At 41.7% G+C, this 10142-nt stretch overlaps 1 pseudogene; it reads right to left on the minus strand.

The window, feature by feature from the left end:
- Positions 1-10142, minus strand: part of LOC131275520 (eukaryotic translation initiation factor 4E-like) — a 108903-nt pseudogene that overhangs the window by 80409 nt on the left and 18352 nt on the right.

The raw sequence follows: 10142 nt of genomic DNA on the forward strand, positions 1-10142 counted from the left end.
AGAAATTGGTCTGTAATCTTCCTTTCTTGTGGTGTCTTTGTTTGGCTTTGGTACTAGGGTAATGCTGGCATCATAGAATGAGTTAGGCAATCTCCTTCTGTTTCGATTTTTTGGAAGAATTTCAGCAAGATTGACCTTAGTTCTTTCTGGAATGTTTTGTAGAATTCACCTGTGAAGCCATCTGGCCCAGGGCTCTTCTTAGTTGGGAGGTTTTTAATGACTGATTCTATCTCTTTACTTGTGATTGGTTTGTTGAGATCATTGATTTCTTCTTTTGTCAATGTAGGCTGCTTATGTGTTTCTAGGAATTTGTCCATTGCCTCTAAGTTGTCTTTCTTGTTAGAATACAGTTTTTCAAGGTATCCTCTATGAAAATCTTTCTTTCAGTGGGGTCAGTGGTGGTATCACATTTCTCATTTCTTATTTTGTGTATTTGCATCTTCTCTCTTTTTTTCTTTGCTAGTCTAGCTAAGAGTTTGTCGATTTTGTTGATCTTCTCAAAGAACCAGCTCTTAGTTTTGTTTATTTTTTCTAGTGCTTTCCTTTTTTTCTATTTCGTTTAGTTCTGCTCTGATCTTTCTTATTTCTTTCTTCTTTCTTTGGGGTTCATTTGTTGTTTTTTTTTTTACTAATTCCTCCAAGTGTGCAGTTAGTTCTTCAATTTTAACTCTTCTTTTTTGATATATGAATTTATGGCTATGAATTTCCCTCTCAGTACAGCTTTTGCTGCATCCCATAAGTTTTGATATGTTGTGTTATCATTTTCATTAGTTTCAATGTAGTTATTGATTTCTGTTGAGATTTCCTCCTTGACCCATTGTTTTTCTAAGAGTGTGTTGTTTAACTTCCATATCTTGGTGCTAAATCTGGGCCTCTGGCCTTTGCAGATTTCCAGCTTCACTCCACTGTGGTCAGAGAAATTATTTTGTATGATTTTGATCTTTCTGAATTCATTGGGAGTTTCTTTGTGGCCTAGCATGTGGTCTATCTTGGAGAATGGTCCATGTACACTTTAGAAAAATGTATATTCTGCTGTATTTGGGTGTAATGTTCTGTATATGTCTGTTAGGTCCAGATCCTCTAATATACTGTTCAAAGTTTTTGTTTCTTTATTGATTCTCTTTTGAGATGTTCTGTCCAATGGTGATTTTGGTGTGTTAAAGTCCCCCACTATAATTGTAGAGGCATCTATTCCTTCACTTAGTTTATCCAGTGTTGCCTCATGTATTTGGAGGTGCCCTTGTTAGGAGCATAAATGTTTATGATTGTTCTTTCTTCTTTAAAGATAATCCCTTTCACTAATATGTAGTGTCCATCTTTGTCTCTCGCAAGAGTTTTGCATTTAATGTCTATTTTGTCTGATATTAATATAGCTACACCTGCCCTTTTTTGGTTATTGTTTGCCTGTAAGATTGTTTTCCACCATTCACTTTCAATCTCCTTGAATCCCTGGGTCTAAGATAAGTTTCTTGTAGACAACATAGAGATGGGTCATATTTCCTTATCCAATCTTCAATCTGTGTCCCTTACAGGTGAGTTTAATCCATTGACATTTAGTGTCATTACTCTCAAGGAATTACTTATATTAGCCATATTTGCTTTGGATTTGTGTTTGTCTTATGTTTGATTTTTTTTTTCTCTTTTTTGTAGTTTTAGTTGTTCTTACACTCTCTTCCAACTCTGTCTCTCTGGTTTTTTTCTTTCCTTTTGCTTGTATTCTCATTAGGTGGCTCTGGGAACCAATCCTGTGACCTTCTGGAGTGGGAGAGAGGCGATTACACTCTTGCGTCACCTCAACTCTATGTTCTGCTACGTCTTATTTTTTCTCCTCTCTGTCTCTTGTTGTGTCATCTTGCTGCACCAGCTCTCAGTGTTGGCTGGCACTCCTGCACGGGGTGGCTTCCTGCACTTTGTGACATTCCCACACAGAGGGGCACTCCTGTGCTGCGGCATTCTAGCATGGGCCAGCACTCCACGTGGCCAGCTCACTACATGGGCCAGCTTGCTGTGTAGGCCAGCTTGCCCTCACCAGGAGGCCCTGAGCATTGAACCCTGGACCTCCTATATGGTAGATGGGAGCCCAGTTGGTTGAACCACATCCATTTCCCTGTAATGTGCTTTTTTATTTAAAGATTTATTTTTTATTTATTTCTCTCCCCTCCTTCCCTGCCCCCCCGCCCCCGTGGTCTGCTCTCTGTGTGCATTCACTGTATGTTCTTCTGTGACTGCTTCTATCCTTTTCAGCAGCACCGGGAATCTGTGTTTCTTTTTGTTGCATCATCTTGTTGTGTCAGCTCTCCGTGTGTGTGGCACCATTTTTGGGCAGGCTGCACTTTCTTTCACACTGGGCAGATCTCCTTATGGAGCGTATTCCTTGAGCGTGGGGCTCCCCTACGCAGGGGACATCCCTGCATGGCAGGGCACTCCTTGAGCACATCAGCACTGTGCATAGGCCAGCTCCACACAGGTCAAGGAGGCCCAGGGTTTGAACTGCAGACCTCCCAAGTGGTAGGCAGACACCCTATCCAGTGGGCCAAGTCCACTTCCCTCTAATGTGCTTTGATCTCACCTATAGCATCTTTCATTCCCATGAGCTCTGTTACTTTTCTGTTCAGGATTTCAAATTTTTCTTTGAGTTCACTCAATATATTCTTTCTTAAATATTTATTTTTTATTTATTTCTCCCCACCTGTCTGTTGTTTGCACTTGTTGTATCTGTTCATCTTTCTTGTTTCTTTAGGAGGCACTGGGAACCAAATCCAGGACCTCAGATATGGGAGGGAGGCACTTAATCTCTTGAGTCACCTCTGCTCCCTCCTTTGTTGTGTCTCTCATTATGTTTTCCTCGTGTCTCTTGTTGCATCATCTTGTTGCATCAGCTTGCTGCACCTACCCTTCATGCCAACTACCTGTCTTTTTTAGGAGGCATCAGGAACTGAACAAGGGACCTCCCATGTGGTAGGCAGGAGTCCAATTGCATGAGTTGCATTCACTTGCCTCAAATCATCTTGATGTCATTTATCTCTTTAGAAATATTGTCTTTCAGCTCATTAATTTGATTTTGGAAATTTGTGTGTATCATATTAATCAGTTGTCTCAAATTCGGTATCTTTCTGGGGCTTTGATATATTCCCTTTCTTGGGCCATGTATTCCATTTTCTTAGTGGGGCTCGTAATTTTTTGCTAGGCATCTGATTAGGATGTTAGTTTACTCAAATGCTCAATTTCTCTCTCTTTTGTAGGGATTTAGTGGCAGGAATTGGTGTGTTACTAGTATTCTTTGATTCTTGGTTCAACCTGGGTCTTTAGGATTGTCCCTATTAGTTGCAAAACTGGGCTCTGGACCCAGTAATGTGTTGCAGACCTACTTCCTAGGGCCTTGAGGAGGGAGGCTTTAAAAGCTGGAAGAAGCCTCTCTTGTATACTTTTAAAATTATTATTATTTTTTAAATTTATTTCTCTCCTCCCCCCCAGTTGTCTGCTTTCTGTGTCCATTTGCTGAGTGTTCTTCGCTTTTATCCTTATCAGCCACCAGGAATCTGTGTTTCTTTTTGCTGTGTCATCTTGCTGCGTCAGCTTTCTGTGTGTGCGGTGCCATTCCTGGGCAGGCTACACTTCCTTTCACGCTGGGCGACTCTCCTTATGGGGTATACTCCTTGCGCGTGGGGCTCCCCTACACGGGGACACCCCTGCATGGCATGGCACTCCTTGTGCGCATCAACACTGCGTGTGGGCCAGCTCCATCTGGGTCAAGGAGGCCTGGGGTTTGAACCACGGACCTCCCATGTGGTAGGCGGTCACTCTGTCCATTGGGCCAAGTCTGCTTCCCGCTCTTACATACTTTTAATTCCCTCACATGTGCTTCCTTTTTCTGCCAGCAGATGGCTTTCTTTGACAGCCTTCTCAGTTCAGTGTGTGGTCAGAGTGTGTTTGCTACAAGACAGTCCCGATCAGTGTGATAGTGGTTCCCGCCTGGAGACTAAGAGCCTCAGAATTCAAGGCAAACAATGGTAGGGCTCTACCTGGCCTGGAAGGGCTGTTGGGACACAGCAGACCAAATTTGAGTCAGCCTTAGATTGTGTCCCTCTCTTTCCCCTTTTCTGGGGAGTTGGTCCCTTTGTCAGTAGCCGGCCCCCAGTGGGACTGAGAATTCTAAAGGGCCTTTAGTGTGGGGGAGGGCCCTGCAGTAGCAGCTGCTGGTTTTAACTCACAGTTTTGCTGTTGTGATTCTTTTCCTTTATTCCTCTCTCTTTTGAGTGGTGTCCAGCCTTCTTCACCTGGTGTCCTAAACCCTAGAAGATTTTTTTCCAGGCCTTTTCAGCCTGTCCTCTAGCTATTTTTCTGAGAGAAAAGAGAGTCTCATGTTTTTCTAGCCCACTATGTTCCTGGAACTCTTGATTTTTATATATTGATCTTCTATCCTGCAATCTTGCTCAACCTTTTTATTCTAATAATTTTTTTTTGTTAATTCCTTAGGATTTTCTGCATGCAAGATCATGTCATCTGCCAATAGAGGAAGTTTTACTTCTTCTTATCCAAAGAAATGGATGCCTTTCATTTCTTTTTTCTGATCCAGGCTGTTTACACTTAATGTGATTACTGATATGGTTAGATTAGAGGCTATTTTTTTTTTTTTAAGATTTATTTATTTTTTATTTCTCTCCCTTCCCCCCCACCCCCCACCCCAGTTGTCTGTTCTCTGTGTCTAGTTGCTGCATGTTCTTTTTTGTCCGCTTCTGTTGTTGTCAGCGGCACGGGAATCTGTGTTTCTTTTTGTTGCGTCATCTTGCTGCGTCAGCTCTCCGTGTGTGTGTGGTGCCATTCCTGGGCAGGCTGTACTTTCTTTCACGCTGGGCGGCTCTCCTTACTGGGCGCACTCCTTGCGCGTGGGGCTCCCCTACGTGGGGGACACACCTGCATGGCAGGGCACTCCTTGTGCCCATCAGCACTGCTCATGGGCCAGCTCCACACGGGTCAAGGAGGCCTGCAGTTTGAACCGTGGACCACCCATGTGGTAGACGGACGCCCTAACCACTGGGCCAAGTCCGCTTTCTTAGGGGCTACAACTTGTTATTTTTTTTTCTAATTGTCTATCAGTTCATTTTCCCCTTTTTCCTCTTTTTCTGCCTTTCATAGAAATAATATTTTTATTATGTTTTCATTTTTTCTCCTTTGTTAGAATAGCTTTAACTCTTTGTTTTTAGTGGTTCCTTGAGGGTTTATAGTTTACATCTTTAATTTATCTCAGTCTACCTTTGAGTGATATTATACTGCTTCATATATAGTATAAAAATCTTACAATAGCACACTTCCACTTCTCCCCTCCTGGATTTTATGCATTTGTTGTCATGCCTCTTTTTTTTGTTGAGGTACCAGGGGTTGGGGATTGAAACCAGGACCTTGTATGTGGGAAGCCAGTGCTCAGCCACTGAGCCACATCAGCTCCCTGAGTTGGTTTTATCATTTGTTTTGCTTGTTGTTTGTTTTTGTTTTTTCAGGAGGCACCAGGAACCAAACCCAGGACCTCCCATGTGGGAGGTGCTAAACTGCATGAGTCACATCAGTTCCCCAGTTGTCATGCATTGTAAATACTTTTAAAACTTGTGGTAACATATATATAACAGAAACTTTCCCATTTTAAGTGTACACTTCAGTGGTATTAATTTCCAATACAGAAACTCTGTACCTATTAAGCAGTACCTCCCTCCTTCCCCCGGCCCCTGGTAACCTGCAATCTATTTCCTGTCTATGTGAACTTGCTTATTCTAGATATTTCATATAAGTGGAATCATACAATATGTGTCTTTTAGTGTTTAGCTTATTTCACTAAACATAATCTCTTCATGGTTCATCCTGCTGTAGTATGTATCAGAACTTCATTCTTTTGTAGTTTAATATTCCATTGTATGCATAACCACATTCGATTTATCCACTCATCTGTGGATGGACACATGGGTTATTTTCACCTTCGGGCTACTATGATTAATGAACATTGGTATAAAAGTATTGATTTGAGTCCCTGTTCTCTTACATATGTTTACATTTCACAAAGCATTGCTATTATTTTTGTTTAAACATTCAGTTATGTTTTAAAGAGAAATCTATTTTTTAAAAATCTTATTTACCCATGATCTTCATTCCTTTGTGTAAATCCAGATTTCCTTTTAGTGTTATTTTCTTGCTGCCTTTAACTTTTCTTGTGATATGGGCCTGCTGGTTCATGTTTATGTATCTGAAATATCTTTTTTTTTTTTTAAGATGGTATCAGGGATTGAAACTGGGACCTTTTACATGCAAAGCAGGTGCTCAACTCCTGAGCTGCTCCCCTTGCCTTAATTTTTGAAAGATATTTTTTGCTGGGTGTAGAATTCCTCATTTGCTGAGGAAGGTTTCTTTCATTACTTTAAAATGTTGCTGCACTGATTTCTTACTTGCATAGTTTCCAACAAGAAATCTGATATCTCTCTTACCTTTGTTCCTCTGTACATAGCATATCTTTTTTTCTCTGACTTTTTAAAAACTATTGTTAAAATATACATACCATAAAATTCACCCTTTTATTTTTTTAAATTATCTTTTATTTATTTCTCTCCCTTCCCCCCCCCCCCCCCAGTTGTCTCCTCTCTGTGTCCATTCACTGTGTGTCCTTCTGTGGGAATCTGTGTCTCTTTTTGTTGTGTCATCTTACTGCATCAGCTCTCCATGGTGTGTGGTGCCAGTCCTGGGCAGGCTGCACTTTTTTTCATTCTGGGCGGCTCTCCTTACGGGCGCATTCCTTGTGTGGGGGGCTCCCCTACACAGGGGACACCCCTGTGTGGCATGGCACTCCTTGCATGTATCAGCACTGCGTGTGGGCCAGCTCATCACACAAATCAGGAGGCCCTGGATTTGAACCTTGGACCTCCCATGTGGTAGGCGGATGCCCTGTCCATTGGGCCAAATACACTTCCCAAAATTGACCCTTTTAAAGTGTATAATCCAACAGAAAGAATAAATAAAAGAAACAAGAAAAAAAGGAAAATAAAAGAAAGTATAAAATTCAGTAGTTTTTACTATATTCACAGAGTTGTGTGGCCATCACCACTATTGAATTCCAGAAGATTTTTCTTACCCCCAGAAGAAATCCCCTACCCTCTAGCAGTCACTGTCCATTCCCTCCTTTCCCCGTCCCTGGCAATCATCACCAGTCAGCTACGGATTTCTCTCTGGCTGCTTTTCAGATTTTCACTTTATCACTGATTTTGAACAATTTGATTATGATGTGCCTTGGTGTTGTTTTTGTGTGTGTGACATTTGTTGGACTTTTAGGATACGTAGGTTTATAATTTTAATCAAGTTTGGAAAAATTTCAGCCACTGTATATTTTTTCTATGTCCCTCTGTCTCTTCTCCTTTCAGGACTCATATATTAGGCTACTTGAAGTTGTCCCACAGCTCACTGATATGCTTTTCATTTTTTTCTTAGACAATGTGCTGTGGTAACATATATGTAACATAAAATTTGCCACTTTATTTTTAGGTGTACAATCAGTGGCATTAAGTATATTCACAATGTTGTGCTATCATCACCTTCATCCAATACTGAAACTTTTTCATCACCCAAAACAGAAACCCTATACCAATTAAGCAAATGCCCTTGAAAATACATAGCTGAGCAACTCAATAAGACAAAAAACTCAATTTAAAAATGGACAAAGGACTTGAATAGACATTTCTGCAAAGTAGATACATATATGGCCAATAAACACTTGAAGAGATGTTCAGCATCATCGGCCATCAGGCAAAAGCAAATCAAAACCACAGTGAGATTCCACCTTACACCGCAAGAATGGCTATTATGAAAAAATGGAACATAACAGGAGCTGGCATGAATGCAGAGAAATTGTCGTATATTGTTGGTGAGAAAGTAAAATGGTATAGCTGTTGAGGAAAACAAAAAGTTAAACATAGAAGCTACCATATGATCTGGAAATCCCACTTCTAGGCATACACCCCCAAAATTTGAAATCATGGACTCAAACAGATATTTGTATACCAATGTTCATATCAGCGTTATTCACAATAGCCAAGAAACAGAAGCAGCCTATCTGTCTGTCAACAGACGAATGGATAAACCAAGTGTGGTATACACATATGCAGCATAATAACATGGCTAGTCTTTGTCCCCATTTCCTAAAGAGGTAATATCCCTGGAATTCCTGTAATAGGAATGTTTTTGCTAATCATGGTGGTCCTGGAACCACACCTGATAGTTCACATGTTAATATGGTGATGGGGGTGGGTGTTTGCGGGGGGGGGGGCGGGGGAAGGCAGCCACACCTATAGTTTTAGGATAAGGGGCTGGCTGCACGAGAAAGACCAACAGAATGATTACGGGTCTGGAGACTGAGTTCAGCCACGTGGGCACTGATTCCACCAGTCATGCCTCACTAATGAAAACCCACATAAACTCGGGAGACTGGAAGCTCAGGAGAGAGCTTCCGTGATTGAGAAGATACGTTGCTGTGCTGGGTGGGAGGGCGACGTTTTCTGACACCATGTGAAGAGGATACAGAAGCTTGTGTGGGAGACCCTCCCAGACCTTGCCTTCTGTTTCTCTTCTTTTGGCTTCTTATTTGTATCCTGTTACTATAATGCTAAGTATGGTACTTTCAGGGAGTTCTATGAGTCATTCTAGCAAATTTCGAATCCAATGGGCTGGTACAGACCCTGGAATTTGAGGCCAGTTGGTCAGAATTGTGGGTAGCCTGTGCCCCCAAACTTAAGACTGGTGCTGAAAGGACTATTCTATTAAGACAAGCCCTAAATTTTGGAGTCTGGTCAGTTCCCCGTAGTTAGAGTCAGAATTGAGTTGAGTTACTGCAGTATTTGCCTTTAGTGTCAGAATCTGTTGGAAGTCGATAGAAGTTTTTGCAGCCTTTATAATATATGGTGGAACATTATTTGTACCTAAGAAGGAACGAATGCTACAACATGGATGAACCCAGAGAACATCATGTTGAATGAAACAAGTCAGACACAAAAGGGCAGATGTTGAATGATTCCACTTACATGAAATAGCTAGAATATGAAAATTCACAGAGACATAAGTAGAGTATAGGTTATGGGGGACAGAAATGGGGAGTTAATACATAATGGATGCAAGGTTTCTGTTTGGGGTGATGGTAGCACAACATTGTGAATGCAATTTTTTTCCCCTGAGGTCTGGGGCCAGCATTGAACCCCAGACCTCATATGTGGGAAGCTGTCACCCAATCACTGAGTCATATCAGCTCCCCTGAGTTGGTCTTTTTGTTTGCTTATGGTTTGCTTATGGGACCTTCCATGTGGGGAGCAGGCACTCAACTGCTTAAGCCACATCCACTCCCTGTGAATGTAATTTAATGCCACTGAATTGTAGGCTTGGTAGTGGTTGAGATGGGAAATTTTGTATTATGTACATCCTAACACAATTTTTTTAAAAAAGGCATAACTGAGCTTGCAAGAAAGTAAGGGTCATCCCCAGGAACAATACATGAAGAAGAAACTGAAACCAGAGCAGTGCTACCTGAGGTTGCTACTGCTTGGGTGGCTGAGGATCTAAATAAAGAAGGGGATTGGGTTTTACACTCACCTGGGGATTGGAGAGGAGGTTTTGCCTGGAGAACTGAAAAGCGAGACTCTCACTAAAGCTGGCTTTCTTAAAAGGCGACACCTTCTGTGGAAGAGTCAACTAGAAAAAAATCTGCCTGCTCTTCCAGGGAGCACGAAAGAAGCTTGTCTGTCTCGAACTGAAATCTGGTGGCAATAAAAGGTCTCCTCTCAGGATCCATAACCAAAGTCTTGCCTTCACTCGGGTTGAGGGTTTAAACCAACACTATCTGCACGGTCTGGGAAGCCCCAGTAAAAATAACAAAATGGTCCAGAGTTGATAACACCCCTGAGGCACTTTTCACAGAGCAAACACAAAACTTCTCTAGAAGAGTTACCCTCAAAACTAGTCATGTGGATTCCACCTGATAAGTCCCTTCGGAAGCCAAGTTCACAAACCCCAGATTATACAACATGAGGTAACCACCTGCCATGGATGAGAGTAAGCAGGTACAACACCCACTGTTCCATTCAACAGCAGGACCAATTCCCACCCTAGAACTCCAGATAATG

Source organism: Dasypus novemcinctus, chromosome 23, assembly GCF_030445035.2.
Source record: "Dasypus novemcinctus isolate mDasNov1 chromosome 23, mDasNov1.1.hap2, whole genome shotgun sequence".
NCBI lineage: Eukaryota > Metazoa > Chordata > Mammalia > Cingulata > Dasypodidae > Dasypus > Dasypus novemcinctus.